Source organism: Pleurodeles waltl, chromosome 3_1, assembly GCF_031143425.1.
Source record: "Pleurodeles waltl isolate 20211129_DDA chromosome 3_1, aPleWal1.hap1.20221129, whole genome shotgun sequence".
Lineage (NCBI taxonomy): Eukaryota > Metazoa > Chordata > Amphibia > Caudata > Salamandridae > Pleurodeles > Pleurodeles waltl.
In genome coordinates this window covers 1,545,920,562-1,545,940,143 of record NC_090440.1, presented here as the reverse complement: position 1 = coordinate 1,545,940,143, position 19,582 = coordinate 1,545,920,562, and the positions used below count along the sequence as shown (strand labels likewise).

Genomic DNA, 19,582 nt, shown 5'->3' with positions numbered 1-19,582 from the left:
CTGTGTTCAGAGTCACAGAGAAGACATAACGACCATAAAAGGTAACATGATTAGAGCATTTTTAAGGCTTTTGGGTATATTTGTATAAGCCGCATCATACTCTGTCGTTGTTGTGTCATAGAAGCATGGGTGACTCAACTCCAGGCTAATGTGAACAGAAAAGTGGAAGGACATGATGGGATTGTGGTGGGGCCAAGAATACTATTTCTCTACTAAACGGGCAATTCAGAAGCACTGGTCAGCCGGAAAGTGTCCCAGTCTTCCCATAGACCAGCCAGGCACAGCCCTGGGTTACAGATCCTAGCATCTTGAGGAGTGAGTTCAAGCCTGGCCAGGTCAGTAACTAAGAATGGATTGTTTGTTCATCTGTGAGTAATACATGGGAGTTCCTGGTGATCAGGTTTCAGTTTCACTTTGACTGTAGCATGGCCCAAAGACTGATGCGCATGGGCTCCACATTGTTGAGTATATGTGAGTTATGACTTAGCAGTTGTTTCGTGAGTGTGTGTGACCTGTTATTCAGTAGTTGTTTTGTTGGTAGCTGTTGGAGTGGACACCCAGGGCCTAATTACGACCTTGGTGGAGGCAGTAGTCCATCCCAAATGTGACGGATATCCTGTCCGCCGTGATACAAGTTCCATAGGATATAATCGAACTTGTAGTATGGCGGGCGAGATATCCGTCACATTTGGGACGGAGTAATCCCCTCCGCCAAGGACACAACCAGGCCCTCAGTCTCTTGGGAGTAGCAATTTGTGTAAGCTATTAGTGAGATCTTACCTAGTAGCTGTTTTGTGATTATATAGGGGAGCTGTTACTTGGTAGCAGTTTTGTGAGAAAGCTGTTTGGGTGAGCTGTTAATCAGCTGTTTGATGAGGAGCTTTTTGTGTCAGCTTTACCTTAGCAGGTTGTTTGCGATTACCTTTTGCGTGTTGTGTTATATACGTGCCTACATACATATACATAGTTATATATATTTGAAAAAACAGAGGTTAAAGGGACAGTTATAGTTAGATGAAAATGTCAATAAACACATGCCATTTTGAATATACAAACAACTCAAATTAGCCAGTTACTTAAAGTAACTATAACTCGTACCCTAAGGTAAGTATAACTCGCACCCCTGCCCTGCCATGCACAGTTTTCTCATCAGTAATCATTGCAAATGTTGCAGTAATATTATCAATGATGTCATAGAAGATGCGAGGAGTAAAAACATAATAAAGCTCTACAAAGTGGTTTGGGGGTGTCATTATGATGATGAAAGCCATATTTCACAGGGAACCATGAGATATATTATGTAATGAAGCAAACACACTCGTGCATACACACATATAATAGACAGAGGCATTTTTTTCACACCAAAAAATCTACAATTGTCCATTTTGTGAACTGCAGCATGTGTCATTTAATTTCTACTCTGTCAGACAGTACAATGCTGAAATCAAATGGTGAGACAATCGATTCTGCTAATAGGAGCCAAATGGATGTACTTAGTATAGTAAATTAAACTAGAGAAAGGGGGGCAAATTTCAAATATTTAGTTCGGCGTGACTTCACATGTTCTCTGCCTTACCTGTCATTGGTTTTAGGTGCATCGTTTGTGACTGAGGCACACGGAGAGGTCCACTGGCCGACAGAGAATTGAAAAAACAATACTGCGACGAGTGCCTATGGCCAGCCAGTTGGGTTATTTAGGGCCAGTCCCTGTATAGTACCTAAGGAAAGCAGTATCAAAAGGATGAACTTTCTCCACCAAATGGGTTGAGTTAAAAGCTTGATTGCCCAAACCCAGCTTGAGGGGTCATCCAGGCACTACTATCAAAAAGATAGCATCGCGCCTCATGGACTGCATTAGAAGTTGCAGTGCTTACACTCTGCTGCGGGAGGCGCTAAAATACCAGTATCACATTGACCGTCTCCCCACTTGTCCAAATGGACTGTATGAAAAGCTGCTGTGCTCTCTGTTGAATGGCGGGACAGAAATGAAACAGTGATAATTTCCCCTGTGGCCGTGAAGACCACACAGTGGTAATCTCTCCTACCTACCTTCCTTGATTTCGAAAGATGATGCAGTGAGTTGAGCACTCATCAGTGACATCTGCAGTGACCTCCAGGTAATGAGTCTGAATTAGGCAAGGTCAGTTCAGCCTTCCATCTTTGGGATGCTGGTACATTGAGCACCATTAAATGTTGTTGTTTACAATGCCCAGAGAGAAATTGCTGGATGGTGATGTATACATAAAAGCATCTTTTTAATAATGTATGGAAAGCTGAAATCTAGGTATACAACCTGTCCTGTTATTATAACTGTCTAGCTTTTGCATCACCACTCACTTATAATAGGAAAACGGTATAGCTACTTTACTGTAACTTGCTATAATTGATTTCTGATGTCACAATACCTGGAGCCTGAGGCAGCAGGCAGTGCGAAAGGAGGTCGGGGTCATTGATGAGAACTATAAAGGAATTGATTTTCAACACTTCCGATTTATTTTCTCCCAAATGAACAATCATTAACAGAAAGGATATATTTTTGAAAACAAGTTTATTTTTTTCAGGGCTAGAGTTCATTACATTGAAGGAGGAATTTCTCTGCATGCCAGCACGCATTAGAACTACAACCTCTTTTCAAATTACTTGCATTGAACTGCTTATAGTATGTTTTGGAACTTTGTTCAGCTGCAGAGTAGCACTTAATTTAGCAATATACGTTTCATATTTATTCTACACATCTGCATCCATACCCTGAAAGAGCAAGATTCCAAGGATTTAAGTGATTTGGAGTAAGGACTATGGTGTGGCCATGCATTAAAAGGAATAAAATACCCTCTGCCATGCATTAAAAGGATATTCCAAGCCCCCCCATAGTTCCATTACCTTATATAGGATCTCGACCTTTGACCATGTTTTGCTGAGTGGTCACAGATCTCCCTGGTCTCTTGTAATATCCTTGTACTCTGTGGTAGATGATACTTTAGCCATGTATTCCACAAAAGGGTGTAGGTGCTGATGATCTTCTTGTGTGGCCCAGTTACCAGCAAGACCTGTCATGACATTGTCCTTGATGACCTAGAGAATGCAACTGATCATTTATTTGGGTGTGCAGGAGGGACCGGTTATGTTGTACACACACACACACCACATATACAGAGTGGAGATGCCCTGTGACACAGACTCCTGACAGAAGCTCTCTCACCACGCCATCAATTCACATGCCACCCAGCGCTTTTCCTTGCAGCTAATCAGCTCGCCTGGCTTCTGGTGGCTGTAATGATGGGTTTCTGCAGCGCTAGGACGGAGGTTCCAATGCAGGTCATCAGCAAGGCAATTAAACCATCCTTTCAATATCATACTCACTTATCATTTGCTCATGGAGTCATATGAACAGGCAATGAGGCTTGAGAGGGAGAGCTGGGATCCACCACTGGCAGTTGATTGCTTTATTTGGGAGTATTAAAGTAGACTGTGGGATTGAGCGGGAGATTGGGGGGGAATAAAGGAAGAATTGAAGTGAGAACAAAACTGAGCATGGGTTTCTCTACTGGATTAGCTTCAGTATGCCAGGACTGTGGTGCATTGGCAGAGCTCAGTTGTTGATAGGTAACCATTCAGTACTAAAGTGGAAGGCGTGTCTCATGTCAGATTTGAAGTGTGATTGATCATCAGAATATTATATACAGAAATATTGTCTGACAAAAATATCATGTCCTAAATGTTTTTCATAAAAGTACTGTTGACTTAGGTCCAATTTTCCTGTTATTAACTCCAATGGGCTGATGTTTTGTAAACAATACTTCGAATATGATGTTTGTGTGATAACATATTCTGGTTATGATAATCAGGCACTATACCTTGACCTGCCCAGACAGAGCTAAGTTGCTGGTAGGGAGGATCACCAGTAATAGAATGGTGAGATATGACAAAGGCGTATACCTAAAAGGTTTAAATGCAGTCGAAGAGCTTGACATATTTCACTGGAGGTGTGGCTATATGACAAAGGGTCGTATCCATGACTTATTCACATGAGGTAGGGAAGAAGGCACTCAACGGTTACTTGAGGATGTTGTTTTCTTTAAAAAGCATAGTAAATGCCTGGATCGACCTTCTTGCAGGAGTGGAATGATACAGCTTATAACAGAACTAAAAAGGCCCTGGAACTGACTGAGTTAAGTAATCCCAATTTAAGCACAAAGTAGAATTGGGGGTATGTAGCAGCACAATAAATGGCCAAAACAGCATTGCTGTAGTAATACCAACATCTCAGTGGTGTAATGAAACTGTAAAAGGCCCCCTGCAAAGACCTTGAAGGGCCCCCTCCCCCGCACTCATTCATGAGCTTTCAGGCTAGGGTGCTGCGCGGAGGGGACCTGCTGGAGCTTGCAGGCGGTCCCGCATCGCAGGGGCTGTGGGGGCCTTTGTTCCATCACTGCAAGACCTAAGTATCTATTTCACCCCCAGGGTGAGAGCCTGAGCATACCCTCGTTGCTAAACACATCCATAAAAGGCCCAAGTAAACCTGTACATTGGCACCTACATAATGCAGGTGGCAGAACAGGGTGGGAAAACTGTACTGTAAGAGAGCGGTGGTATTTTCAGCCTGGTAGCAAGGACACATTGATATATTCATGCAAAAATGAGTGAGAGAGAGAGATTGTTTACAGAGTTCCAGGTCAAGGTTGTTTAGAAGCATTCACTGCCCCCACTTCTCCACTTACATAAAAACCGTTACTGTGAGACAATAAAAGTGTTTGAAAAGAGGGTGAGATAGAATGAAAGGATAATTGTATGTAGATGATGTCACTTCTGGGCACTGATGATGTCACTTCTGGGGCAGGTGTTCTGGGGTGCGGCCAACGGTCCATAATGTCAACTCTTCCCAGTTTTGTGTTTGATAGTAGGTACTCCTTTGTACTACAACTCCGAATTCCTCTACGGGAGTAAGAGGTGGCTCTACCGAAGGATCCCTGACATAGAAAGTGGGCACAGGATGGAAAGGTTGTGGGTGGGAGCTGAGTTGGTATTGAGAACCTCCACACCTGGAAGATGTACAGAAAGGAAAATCCTGAGGTTGAAATGTGGGCTGGTGTACCCTAGGAACAGAGGTTAATATTGCCCAGATAGTGCCACATAAGTGTAATAACAGATGGGTCCTCCATGTGCACAGAGCTAGGAACAGGATCACAGCATTACAGTCTAGAGTCTTCTGTGATGTATAGTTGGAAAGGAAAGTTCACATTTTTGGACTGTTAATTTTATTTTTATGTCTGGCCTTTGAGAGTTGTCTCATAAGCCATTTTTTTTTAAAAAATCATAGTATACATACACATAGGGTTTGTTGCTCAGCGGGCTTCATTCACTGGTCTGTGAAGTAATCATTCACATTTTACCTCTACCCATCCAAGCATTCAGTATGGGTAATGGGTCGTTCCACTTTATCCATTGACTCCCCTCACTTTGAATGACGGAACAAAGCCTATGTACGTTGTTCATATCCACCAAGAAGTAGTTCCTTTCTCTTCAGTGAGAAAGCTGTATTGTAATTATTACAGTAGCTTTTAATAGAAGCTATTTTTTAGTCAGCAGTTTGGTTCCCTGTTGGTGATTTACTCTGGTCTGCTCTTTAAAATTACTGCTATAAAGTGAAAAAGTGACATTATATTGCCTTTAAATAGCAGTTGTTTGTTTAGGTTTTACTTCTGCATCCAGTTAGATGGTGATTTCTTTTATTTCACATCTCCTCCTCATAGTAACTGTTAGAGAGTGTTTAAGTGACATTGTGACATTGAAGCAGTCTGTAATTTGAGCGCTTGGTTAGATGGTGAGTTACTCTTGTTTCCTTCACAAATAATAAGGATAATAAAATGCATGGCCTAGCTGTAAGCTATGTTATTTTAAAATATCACTAATAAGCAGCCACATCAGTGAATGTTTTTAAGTTAAAAGTTTGTATTGCAAGCTTGGGGACTATTTTAGGTGGCAACGTGTTTCTCTTTTTATTATGTGGCAGTGCTTGTAAATAAAAAACTAATAACTATCTCACAAGCCTGGGAAGGCCAGACCTCTTGTCTTTGTCCATGCGTGAATGAGGTGCACTAGCAGAGCTGTTTGAGGTGCCTGCTATGGAAACATCTTATAGGTGTTTCAATAGCAGCTAGGCTGCACATCGCGATTGAGGTAAGCTGTCAGAGCAGTGTGCCAGGGACCCTCCTTTGATATAGCTGTGGGTGCATGGAAAGCATGGCAGGACTAACGTGTGCTGGCAAAGCCAAGTGCTAGGATCTCTCTCTCGCACTGGCAGATCTGTTCGCAAAGGGCCCCCACCCCTTGGTTTTTAATCAATTCCTGGCAGCCCCACTCGGATTCCGTCCTCTATTTTTTTTCACTCTCGGTCCCATAAGGATCCCTTCTTTTGTAATGGTGTCCCCCAAACAGAGATGTAGTGGCCATGGGGACATGTCCTCTAAAGGGCTGTCGGCCACACCCATCCGTTCACCCACTCAGTAAAAGGGAACGTGTGCGCTTGCGCCCTAGTCAAGCTCCACCCACGATCGAGGTGTCCAGGACTGTAGGTGTAACAACACTTCGGGGGCCACATTACGCACACTGCTCCGGGGTGCAATAAATGGACTCTCCTAGTGCGTCTCTGGCCCGGAGCTCCTGGTATCGGAACTTGGGCAACAGACGCCTGTGCAGCCCCTACTGCATCATGGATCTTTCCAGCGCCCATCTTGTACCTGCATGATCCCAAGAGGACGTTTCTCCATTTGCAGAGTATCGTGGCTCAGTGCTTAGGAGGAAACACCTTTTTGCTACAATATTTTATAAAGTAAAGCACACTGACAGCCAGGAGGTCTTTTGATACTAAACTGCAAAAACTAAGCAATGTGGAATAAGTCAGAAGAACAACTGGAAACTAAATGGCGGGAAGAGTCGTGTCTTGCGCGGTTTCGTGGATTGGAAGGTGTTGACAATCACCTACATGCTGTGAGGAAGTGAATTCAAAATATGTGGGGCCTCAGCTGAAAATACTCCCCCCCCCCCCCCCTACGCGGAACCTGTGAAAACGAAGCCTGACTAGAGAGAACGGGCTGGCAGAACGAGGATACCCGGGAGGTATTTATTTAAGAAGTCTGTAGAGTGCTGTACTACAGAGAGATTTTTGAAAGTCAAATGATTTTAGGCAGGCAACTCATATAGTTTGTGATGAAAAAAAAACGCACGACAGTTCTGGGGCGCACCTGCCACCAACCTAGTTCTCTATTGCTTGAAGTTTTGAAACAAATATTTTTTCATCCCTAAATAAAGATCGTTGTAGTATTCTGCTGGTGCGCCTTTGATATCTGATATACAAAGCTGTCTACAATCTGCAGTAAGTATTGACAAGTGGGGCTGAAGACGGCATAAGTGGTAAATACAGGATGAAACCACTGAAGAGACCGGATTATCCATCTGCAGCACAGCATCAATATTGACTCCCAAGCGCTTTCTGCAAGATTTCACAGGGTTGCAAGTCACAAAGTGAAGGGGGGGCAGAAGGTGAGATGGTGATCAACTTAGTTTCCACGTGTTTACCAGGATCTCAGTATTGTCTGTGTTTGATTTCGGCCAATGTTTACTCATCCAGCAATGTACAATCACTAAACAATATTATAATGGAGAGGCATCATTAGCAGATTTGTTCAGTCTAATTAATAGTTAGGAGTCATTTGCATAAGTATAGATCCTCACAGCAAAAGATCAAACTAATGAGGCTGGAGATGAGGCCGAGCCCTCAGGGACACCACAAGAGTAGTTAGCAGATTTGTGAAACTGTCCAGTGAAACCTGCTGAGAGCGATGTGATACCCCTGCTCCTTCCCTTATGCCCTGCTGCCAGTCGTGGCTCACGACTTGGAAAAAAGGTGGGGCGAAGGATAAAACAAAAATTGAAAATATATATATATATTTTTTTAAACGTACCTGACTTAGCCACCACTCTCCGCTGCACTGCAGACCACTCTCCGCTGCCTTGCGGCCAATCATGATGCTGCTCAAAGTAGCGTTATGATTGGCTGGAGCGTTATGATTAGTTGAAGGGCTCTCTCCAACAGGGCAACACAGTGCCGGATTGGAGAGAGCCCTTCTGCGCATGTGTGTTTGGCCGGTCAGAGACGGCTGGCCAAACTATGCGCGGGCTGGCCAAACACACATGCGCACTGAGGGGAGTGCTCTGTGCACTCCCCTCACTGCTCACCACCCCCATGTTCCCACCCCCTTTAAAAATAAAACAATATTAATTATTATTGTTTTATTTTTAAAGGTTTTCAGCTCTTGCTGCTGGCGGGGGAGGGGGGTGACTCGCCCCTTGCCGGCTGCAGATGATGGCGCGGCAAAAGCAAACCTGCGGACGACTGATCATAGAGCACATATGAAGTGGTGCACAGTCCGTGTGTCCCAAGAGCACCCCTTGCGAAGTGGTACGTGGTCGTAGGAACCTCCTCAAGCATCCCAGCAAAGGCAAGGGGAGTCACACACTGCACCCGCCTGCAGTGGATCCAGGCCCCACTGCCAGAGGAGGTCAGCCCCCTTGCATCGAAAGGTAGAGTGGCAGTTTCACATCACATCTCCACCTTTTAATGCTGCACTGTGCTAGCGCAGTGTAGGCGCCACTTTTGCCTGGAAGGCGAGCACGCTTTATTTTTGTAAACCGTCCTGGTTTGCGCAAAGCCATCTTACCACCCAGCCCTAACAGGACATACACCAGAACAATATAATGTGGCCCCAGGGGCCCTCGTTCTTCAGTGACTTGCCTTGCTCGTGGACTTTACGTGTCCGACCCTTCACTGACGTCACCTCCAAAACCACAGTGCTCCCTGCTTGCTCAGCCGGGGTATTGTCGCGATCGATAGGCCTTTGTGCCTGCGGGGGCAAGCTGTTCTGCAGGCAGGAAAGAAACCGGAGCTGCCGAGAAGCCGCCACCCTCTAAGCTCCGGCATCGCTGAAAATGGACGAACACTGGCTGATGCCACCTGTGGCCTGACTCCCTGTGCTTACACTAAAACTGATGGACACGTGCCTGCTACCACGTGTGGCCAGGCCACATTCTCACACTAAAACAGACATGTGGCTGATGCCACCTGTGGCCAGTCTCCCTGTGCTTACACTAAAACTGATGGACACGTGTCTGCTGCCACGTGTCACCAGGCCACATTCTAACACTAAAACAGACGTGGCTGATGCCATCCAAGGTCCTAGCTCCCTGTTCTTTCTTTAAAACTGATGGACACGTGTCTGGTGCCAGTAAGTGATTGGTCAGAGGCGAGTAGGTTCGCGTAGGTACACGGCGAGTGGCAAGAGAGTGCTGGGCAATGGCTGGCAGCTTGTGGAAGGAATGAAGCCATGGGCGATGCCAGGTGGCTTGAGGTAAGGAACAGTGGGTACAGGGAAAGGGGGCTAGAACTGGGCACATCGAGTCCCGTGATTGGACAGCGTGTGGCACGTGGAAGAGCAGCTTGAGTCTTGACGTGGTGGGTGGTGGTATGAAGAGACATACTGATGATTGGGAAGTTTGGGGCCCTACGTGGTAGACACATGGCAACTTATAGTGAACAGTGATGGACACATTGCCCCCTATGGTTGAAGAGTTTGTGGCGGCAGGAGGCATGAGGTCATGGTGGATACAACGCGGGTAGTGCTCCCATGATGCTACGAGAGCTACCTGCCCCAAACTCCCCTCGAGTGCACGAAGGGCGGCGTAGACCTCAGCGGCTGCTCTCAGGAGGGCAGAGAGAAGATAAAACGAGAGAGAGACAGACAGAGAGAAAGGGGGGATGTGCGAGGGAGAGAGGGAGAGAGAAAGGGGGGATGTGCGAGGGAGAGAGAGAGAGAGAGAGGGGGGATGTGAGAGGAAGAGAGAGAGAGAGAAAGGGGGGATGTGAGAGGGAGAGAGGGAGAGAGAAAGGGGGGATGTGCGAGGGAGAGAGAGAGAGAGAAAGGGGGGATGTGAGAGGAAGAGAGAGAGAGAAAGGGGGATGGGAGAGAGAGAGAGAGAGAGAGACTAAGGGGGATGTGAGAGAGAGAGACTAAGGGGGATGTGAGAGGGAGAGAGAGAGAGGGGGAGAGACAGAGAGAAGGAGGGTGAGAGAGAGACAGATATAAAGAGAAAGAGAGAGAATGAGAGAGAGGAGAGAGAGAGACAGAGAGAGTGTGAGAGAGAGATAGCGAGAGAGAGGGGGAGAGAGAGAGAGAATCCAAGCGAGCCTTCATTGTGTCAGAGGTTTCCACTTGACTAATTTCAGACAAAAGACGAGAAACCCGCGATCTGTCGCCTTTTCTCTCGCAGTGATTGACTCACTGAGAGGAACTGACGCTCTTGCGGGAATATGGAAAGAGTCTGACAACGGGGAATCTAATAGGGCGGAGGCGGGCTTTTATATCCACGCACGCGCGCGCGCGCGCGCGTCTGTCGTGCTCCTCCATCCCGTTCTCTTCCCCTCCCTTCTCCTTTTCTCACCTATTTATACTTTTTTTTTTTATACTCTGTCTTTTTTCACGTTCTTTCGCTTCGTTGCATGTTCTTTTTCGTTTGCCATTTCCCTTTAACTGTAGCTCTTTTTCCTTCTGATGGGAACCCATTTCCCACCTTTTCCTTCTTTGGGATGTTGTAACGTTAGCCTCGAGGAGGACCGCTAGTGGAGGTTTAAAGGTGGCGAGATCCAGGAAATCACTCTCATGCAGTCACTTCGGTAGCTTATGTCATGACCGAGGTAGAGTGGCTCGCCAGTTCATCCCCCACATTGATTGTTAGAGGATTGTCACGGAGAGTTGTAGTCACTGCTCCCCCCACCCCCAGAATCCACGGGTCTAGACAGGGACCCTCGGTGGGGAGGGGTGACCAGGTGCTCTATGGTCTGACGTTTGCGGCTTGCCTTGTCACGAGGGCCTAGACGGAGCTTCTTTGCTTAGAAGCCTGCTACCGACCTGACAGGGGGCACCGGGCTGGAGCCAAGGAGAGTTCTGTGTTTAGAAGTTTGCCACAACCCTGACCCGGTGAACCCGGATAGAACAAGGGACTAGAGCTCCCCCCCACACAACCCCCGCAAAGAACATGGACCATACCCCCCCGCCCCCCACAACGGATTCACTCAGGCCAGGTGAGGCGGGGTCCACTGAAGCTCGGGGGATAGAGGGGGCTGGCAACGATGGAAATGGGGGGGGGTATGTTGGGCCTGGACGTCTGTCTGCCACATGCCTTGTTCGTGGAGCCGGCAACAAGGGCTTTTGCGGTTAAAAGTCTGCTACAAGCCTTACTAGAAGGGCAGACAATCAGCCAGAGCCCGGGAGGCGGCGGTCTGTGGTTAGAAGCCTGCTACAGGCCCGGCTTGGCAGGTCAGTAGATTGTCGTCTTCGCTTAAGGTATATTTTTCCGCATAAATCATATTTGCTTTCTATTGAGATCTATGGGTTTTTTGGCACCCAAAGAAAGGCTGCAGACCATAACGTTTGGAAAGTATTAGTAGCGGGGCTCGTGTATACTCTGGCTGGCTCCGGGATTCTTTCCTTTCAGTCCTCGACAGTGGAAGAATTAAACCTGCCAATAGCAGCTGCACACTCCTGGCACGCACAGGCCTCTGGGAGCAAGTCCCAACTCTTTATGGGGGTTCATTAAATCAACGGACCACACGGCAGCAGGGCCCACCCCCGCCCTGGAAGTTGGATCCCGACTCAAGGGCTTTCACAGCCGGGTATACCTAGGCACCTGAGCCTGGCAGGCAGCGTGGCATGGGCAGCACTGTTTGAGAAGTGCCTCTGGTGGCCAAGGTCGGACTGGGATAGGAAATACGCCGGGCACCACAATAAAAGTGCCCCCCCCATTAGCAAATCAAGGGGCATATTTATCCTCCTGTACAAAAATCACACACAGGAGGAGGAGGGCCTTAAATAATGGCGCTAAGCCTGTTTAGCGCCATTATTTAACACCTGGGTTAGGGCAGGCATTAGGGGACCTATGGACTGATTTCCATAGTCAGAGACCATGGAAGCAGTCCACAGGTGCCCTCCCCTGCCCCCAGGGACACCCCCAGGCACCCCATCCACACCTGGAGGACACCCAAGGATGGGGGGACCCATCCAAAGTTGTGTCCAAGTAAGTTTTTCATTTTTTTTTTCAAAGTGCCATGGGGGTAAAACTTTCCGCCCCTCCCCCCCAATGGCACTGTTTCCAAAGGCCATGCCCAGGGGACATAAGTCTTCTGGGCATGGCCATTGGGCTGGGGGGCATGGCTCTTGTCTTTGCTAAGAAAGGAGTCATGTCCATTGGAGTTGTCAAAAAAGTACGCTAGTCAGGTTAGAGTAAATTTTTTTGACGCAAACCTGACTGGCGCCATTCTTTGACGCACAACCTCCAGTCTCCCCTACGCCTCCCCTACCGGGTTAGCGTAATTTATTTTGATGCTAACCGGGCCTTAGCGCCAGCTAGCGTCATTCCTTAAATATGACGCCCGGCTGGCGCTTAGGAATGGTGGTAGTCGGCAGTATACTTTTTGACACAAACCTGCGTTAGTGCAGGTTTGCGTCAAAAAGTATAAATCAGGGCCCAAGTAGCTAAAAAACGTGGCCCACATTTGCAAAGCGGGGCAGTTTGAACTTGTAAAGACACGCTATATAGGTGTTTTGCAAGGTATGGGGAGCCTGCATGCATTTCTACTTGCTGCAGAAAATGTTTGTGCTAATGTCAGGGAAATCAACAGTAAAATCTGACCAACCACACCATAAAACAGGTGCACAAACTGCCTAAAAACCAGCCAACACACTAACCTGTCAGTACACATTCATAACAAGGAAGTGGTTAATGCTATATTGTCGCACATCTGAAGCCAATCAATTTCAAGTCGCGTAGCCTGTATTTGTGCGCGGTGCCAACCTGGTTGGAGAAACCCAACCACAAAGGGTTTCAAAATTGCACAGGTTACGTAGATGGAGCCCCAGAAGGAGACCACCCAAGGACTGTGCTGTGAAATACAAATTTAAGAAAGAAGCAGGGACCAGGGCACTCTGAGTCTCTATAATAAATACATAGTCCAAAATGAGTAGAGTTGCAAGGGGTGTTTAATCCAAGAACAGACAACAGCCAACACGTGTTTCGTCCTAGCGGACTTTTTCAAGGCTCATAGATTCAGACTTGGATGAAGAATGGTTTCACTAGGGCTGCTGTAGCCCCTAAAATATTGCATTGGTTCCAATGTACATAATCAGTCTTGCCATATTTTATGGCTAGTACTCCTGTCTTTGGCACTGTGCAACTTGCCGTATTCGTAAGTAATGGTCAACTGGTATATCCGTAGTTACATAAAATGATAGACACGGGGTCCCACTGGGCCCAACCTAGAGGCTGGAGCGGCTCTCCTCTCGGCCCACGCCGGCTTGGACACTAACCTGTCATACTAGGCCTTCTGGCACTGCCAGTTTGCCCTGTAGACTGATCCAGCTCTGCTGGTGACAGGCGTAGGACAGTTAGTTCTTGTGTGATGGCTGGTATGGGTCGCATTAGTAGCAGCAAGGCAATCCTGGCACATCTGGCACAGGTTTCACATGTGGTCTTGGGAGAGGTGGCTGCCACAAATCTCATGGAGGGTCGAGAACGTGGGGGAGGAAACAATAAAATAAAAAATAAATTAAACAAAAAAACGTACATGTCCGTCGCTGCCGGCCACCTGGCTCCTCTTCCCTCCCGATGGTGTTGGTGCCCCAACAGGCCCTGGGACACTTGCACATGCTCCCCCATGCAATCTTGGAACTGCTCTCATGCTATAACTAGCATGACAGCAACGTCAGGATTGGTATGAGCGACTTGGTCTGCCGTTTAGACAGTGTACTGAAACCTGCTGTAGCACAGCTGGGTTGGAGAAACCTTAGTTAGCATGTCAGTTTGGCCAGCTTAAAATGGCCGGCCAAACCGACATGCGCACTTAAATGCACTCACTCCACTCCTCCCTCATTCCCATGGCCCTGCCCCGCCCCTCCCTGCACATGCTGGCTGAGCCAGCAGCTGAAAAATAAAACAATAGTAAAACACTGTTTTATTTTTCAGCTGCTGGCTCTTAGTCAGTGGGGCAATGCTCCTTCGCCATTGCGGAGGAGCCGCCCCTGGGTCTTGGTGCAACATGTAAGATTATCTGTGCATGTGGCAAACCACCTTTGCTCACCCTGATGTCTTTGGCTCAGGGAGTGACAGAAACCAGGGGAAGTGCAGTACTTGTTTCCCATGGTTCACTGGGTGATAAAGAAACATGCGCGGGGTTATAAAGGAATGTTTTAAGTGCCTAGTTAACAAGCTCCAAGGCCAGTATACCAAATAGAATTGAGAGTTCAAGGCAGAAACACAGACGAGTTTCCACCCTTCAAGTGAGACTTTCTAAACTCCCCTCAGAGATGCTGGTTTGCTTCTTTGATTCTCTCCCTTGTCAAGTACAGTTAGGAAGCAGGAAGGAGTTCTTTCAAACATGAAGGGCGGCAGATTTATCAACACCTTGAGCTGCAACAAGGCTGCGCAAAGTCATGAAAAGGTATTTATGTTCTGGTGCACAACCTTTGTTGCCTTGGAAAAGTGCAATTTTTTTCATTGTAAATAACGCCTTTCATTGCTTTGGGCCACTTATTGTCAAGAAAGCATTATATCCGTGATACTTGGGCGTTTCAGCGCCAGCACACATTTCTGATTGTCAGGACTGATGTCAATATTTTCCACATATTTGTATGTCTGAATAAATAAAAAAATCATGCTTGCTAACAACAGATGTATTGACTTTACTAGTTATTGTTCAGCTAATGTTTTTTTATGATTTTCTATTTTTATTACTTGAGGCAGAAGGTGATAGGAGGATTGCTTGTAGTGAGTCTGACCACTGGCAATCGCTTGGGTAGCATTTAAACACATCATTCTTTTGCCCACTATGCCTCCTCAGGTTGAACTAAGCCATATGAAATCAGTCTTGACCCTGCTCCAGTAGGAACAGTCCAGCCCAAATTGATAGGCCAGGTCCTCTCTGAACCAGGACACAAGCAACTCAAAACAGGTTTTGCCCTGATTTAGACTCGTCAGTCAGATGTAGCTTGGTTCCATTGGCACAGTGAGCACAGTACTCATGTCTGGGCATAACCATGGCCTTTTAGGGCATTATGTTAAACACACAAAAGGTGATGGGAGGAATGCCTGCAATACATCTAACCTCTGGCAATCACTAGGGGTTGCCTGCCAATGCAGCATTCTTTTGTCCACCATGCCACTTCAGTTTAGACCTTATGCAAGTCAGTTTTGACCCTGCTTCACTAGGAAGAGTGCAACTTGAACTGCCAGAGGAGGTCCTCCCGAACCAGAACACAAGCAACCCAAACCTGATTTTGGCCTGATTGGGGCTCTTCAGTCTAGTGTAGCTTGCTTCTAGTGGCATAGTAAGCAAGGGGTCTATGTCTACACATACTCTTTCCCCCTTAAAGAGGTACATAAAATACACAAAAAAAGGTGATAGGAGGAATGCTTACAATAACTCTAACCTCTGGCAAGCATGCAGGGTAGCATTCTAACCTATCATTCTTTTGTCCACCAGGCCACCTCAGTTTGGAAATCCATATTGACCATGCTCCTCTAGGAACAGTCCAGCCTGTGTCACCCTAAGTCTTAGGCACCACCTGCATGGCTGGAAGGAGCTCCAGCAGAATCGTACCCCCAAACAGAAAGTGGGAAAGATCTGTTCCCTACATTGCCCACCCCTCAGATGCATAAGCCAGGTCCCCAAACCCAACAAACCACCACTCGTTCAAGACTACAAGGTGTGATGCCCTATAATATGACCTAATAATCAGTATTGCCATGCCGCCATCTAACGTACATTTAAAACATGTAGTCAGCATAATCCTAGGAGGCCAACAATTCCAGCTAAAACCCCTCAGTAGTGCTTTGAGGTGGCCAGTCAGAATAAATATTGCAACAATGTAGGATATCACATTACTAAACCTAGGAAAAGATAGGAACACTCTCCTCTCCTGTTCTTCAATGGTTGTATGGGTGAGACAGCAGAAATCCTTGTGGATGAGTCAGGAAATGGCAGGAGGCTGCCAGGGGACCAGGTGAAGGAAGCAAGATGTTTTCCCTCTGGCTCAAAGTTTAATTTTAACTGCTGGCATTAACCCTTGGCTGCCTCTGGCCAATCTGTGCTGCATCTGTCCCCCTGAGAGGGGGGTGGGTGGCCTGAAAGCAACTGGGGGCAGGGGATGGAGCCAAAGCAATACATAGAAAGTTGGGGCCGGGAAGCAAAAGCAATGCTTGGGATGGGGGAAAACTAAGAAACAAGGTGGAAGCCAGAGCAACACAGGGATGGCTGGAGGGACTGGAAAGTGACGTATAGGGTGTGGAGTGGGGTAGCAAGAGGGATGGTGTGGGGAGGCAATGGAGAGAAGTACACAGGCAAGCGCAACAGAGAGTGGGCCGGGGAAGAACACTCGGGCAACAGAGGTTAACAAAGAGTGCCCTCTGAGACATTTACATGGGAAAGAGAGCTTAAATACACATGCACTCCCATGGAGTGCTTAACAGAAAATAAAAAAGTAGTGCTTAAAAAGCCAGCAGTGGCCGTGGAAATTCTTGCCAGTCAAAGCAATGGTAAAAATACTGTATTCTATGGGAAAGACAGACACAGGATTGACAAGCTGAGACACTAAGAAGAAGCAGGCAAATGAGAATGACAGGAAAGATAAGCAATGATAAACAATGGATAGGCTCCATTCCCCTCTGTGTACTTGGTAAGCCACAGTATGCACTGTCTTGTAGGCTCAACCTAAAGAGACCTTTTCTGGCCACTTCTCTTGGGTGCAACCTCCGCCCTTACTACGTGGGCTTGCTCTTATACCAAGCACACGCCCCAAATCAGAGTTTACATCACATTAGAGGGGGGGAAAAAAAAAGACAATGGGTCTAATGCTTGAATTAATATCAGCACTGGTAATCACTCTGGGCATCGTTCCACTGCCATAGAACAACCAAGGAGCAATTGTATGCAAATCACCCTTGATCCTGCCTTAATAGGAACAGTCTGTCATGAACTGCACAACGTGTCATCTTTCATTAGGGACTCAGGCAACTCCTAACAAGTTACAGTCCATTACATTGTTTTCAAAGTTCCAGGAGAGGAAGAAACACATCCATGCTAAGACTGGCTGAGCATTGCAGCCAGTCTGTCCCATGCCAGTCATGTACCTTAATCCAGCAGCTCTAAAAACATTAGATCTTGTAATGCAATGATCCTATTGTACCCATCAGCCTAGAAGCCCAAGATACCCATCAAAACAAGAGAGGCCGAAGGTCTCCTTTAGGCTTCGGGCCAGTTGACGTCCATGACACGGAGGCACTTGGAGTAAGCATGGTTTCAGTAACTGAAAAGTGCATTCATTAAACTATTGGGAGATGTTGCCAAAGTAACAAGTGCCTTGGCCATAAGTACCAAAAGCTATGGAGCCCCAGCTTTCGTATCTGCCTTTTTCATTGAAGCTGCTTTTATGACAACACAAAGCACAACATGGGCCTCACAGGTGCCAACAGACATCATGTCATGTGACAACTTTAGCCACTCCTGCATTATTAGCTAAAACAATTGAATTCTGTTATACATGCTTGGAATGCATGTATGTTATGTCTATTTGTATAGCACACTAAACACCTGTGAGGGTATCCAGGCTCTTGAGCAGGTGTGTATGGGAGTGGCCTTTCAGAGTATTTCAAAGACACAGGTATTCAGCTTCTTGTCGAACTGCGGAAGTGAGGAGTAGGCCCTGATGTTTTGTGGTAGGCCGTTCCATGTTTTTGGTGTGATGTATGAGAACTAACTACCTCCTGTTCTGCTCTTGTGAATGTGGGGACGTGTGAGTCAGAGTGAGGCTGAGCATTGGTGTTTCTCAAGCTGGTGAAAGTGTATGCGGTTGTTGAGGTATGGTGGGCCAGTGTTGTATAAGGCTTTGTATGTGCACGTGGTGAGTTTGACTTGACTACGTTTGCGAATGGGGAACCAGTGGATCTCTCTGAGGTGGGGTGAGATGTGTGTGTGGTGTGGGAGGTCAAGTATGAATCTCGAGGCTGCTCTCTAGATACTGTGTCATAGTTTTTCATATTAAGGAAGTCCATTGCTTTTCAACGCTAGTTCAAATTATTGTACCATACTGAGAATCTGTTTTTTTATTTTATTGTAAACATCGATATATTTATGGTTCGGTTACTGTTTTTATGTTGAGTGTTGTATCGTTGTTAATTAGGTCATAATTTTTGCTGGATCTCATCTTGGTCTATCTGTCTGAGTGCATATGCAGCCGTATATTCTCACCGTACTACCATCCCCAGAATGCAATATGCAGTTAGTGGAAAGGTCAGGACTGGCAAGCAGTGGCCAGGGCCAAAGGCGTGCTCTGGCACTTGATCCAATATAACTGTGACGTTGTGTTGGTTTGTGGGTTTCCATTGAGAATGGCCCCCCACCCAATTAGCCGCACAAGCACACACCTTTCCTCAAAATGTTGAAAAAAACGTGCTCTATTTTTGCTTTCCTTGCAAGGAAGTGACAATGGCTGCAGGTGGAGTGCAATTGTTTGCCACTTAAGTGAAATCGATGCCGACAGGTTTATAAATTCATATAAATGAGGCGTTTTGGTGCCGCTCGGGGTGTTAAGCCTGACATCAGCAGATGGCGTTCTCTGCTTGTCCTCTTCTTACCTGCGCGAAATCTATTGAGCGCGCAGGGTTCGTCGGAGCGGTGTCCCCGTTTGAAGCTCAGTGAAGCGGAGTCTGCTCGCGCGCGCTGGGGGGTGATGCTGGTGCTGATGCGAGAGATGCAGTCTGCATCGGAGCGCAGGGCCCGGCTGTGAGTCCTACTCTGCCACGTGCATCCGCCCTTCACCGCGGGACTGATCGTCGGACGCAGACATGCTCGGCCTCGAAGCATATCACTGCCGCCCTCGCGACCCCACCACATTTACTTCAGCCCCAATGCCTTCAGCATTCTGCTGCATGCCCGCACCCTCTCCTCGCCGAGCCAGAACATGCAAACCTCAGTCACCTTTCCCGAACCCAAGAGATATGTTAGTTCGCCCCCCCCCCCAACCCTCTTTTGCTAAGGGTTCCTTCTCCCCCTCGGCAATAGAGATATTCTGTGCCATAGCCAAAGAAGAGACCATCAGTAGTGTGTCAGACTGCGGGTGCTTTGGTAGAGTGTGTAAGAGTGCCCCCCACCCCCCGCCGCCCCGCTTTGGAAGGTCAATGGAAGAGCCAACGGGAGCAAGGTGGAAGGACAGATGGGTAAAAAGAAAAGGCAAACAAAAGAAGAAATATTCAGAAGGAAGGAAGGATAAAGGGGCGAGTGGGTGGATGACGGTGAATGTATGCGTGTGTAGATGGATGAATGGGTGAAAGAATGAGTGAATGGATAGGTGGATAGACATGTGAAAGAATGGCCCAGGACATAGGGCAAAGATTGAATGATGCATGAAAAAAATGAATGGATGTAAGAATGAAACGGTGAAATAGTGGATATCAGAGGGTGGATGGAAGAGTGAAAGGATGG

General features: G+C 47.0%; 1 protein-coding gene across 3 annotated transcripts in view; it reads left to right on the top strand.

The window, feature by feature from the left end:
* Window positions 1–19,582, top strand: part of PTPRU (protein tyrosine phosphatase receptor type U) — a 765,217-nt gene that overhangs the window by 157,283 nt on the left and 588,352 nt on the right. The gene's annotated exons all lie outside the window — the stretch shown is intronic.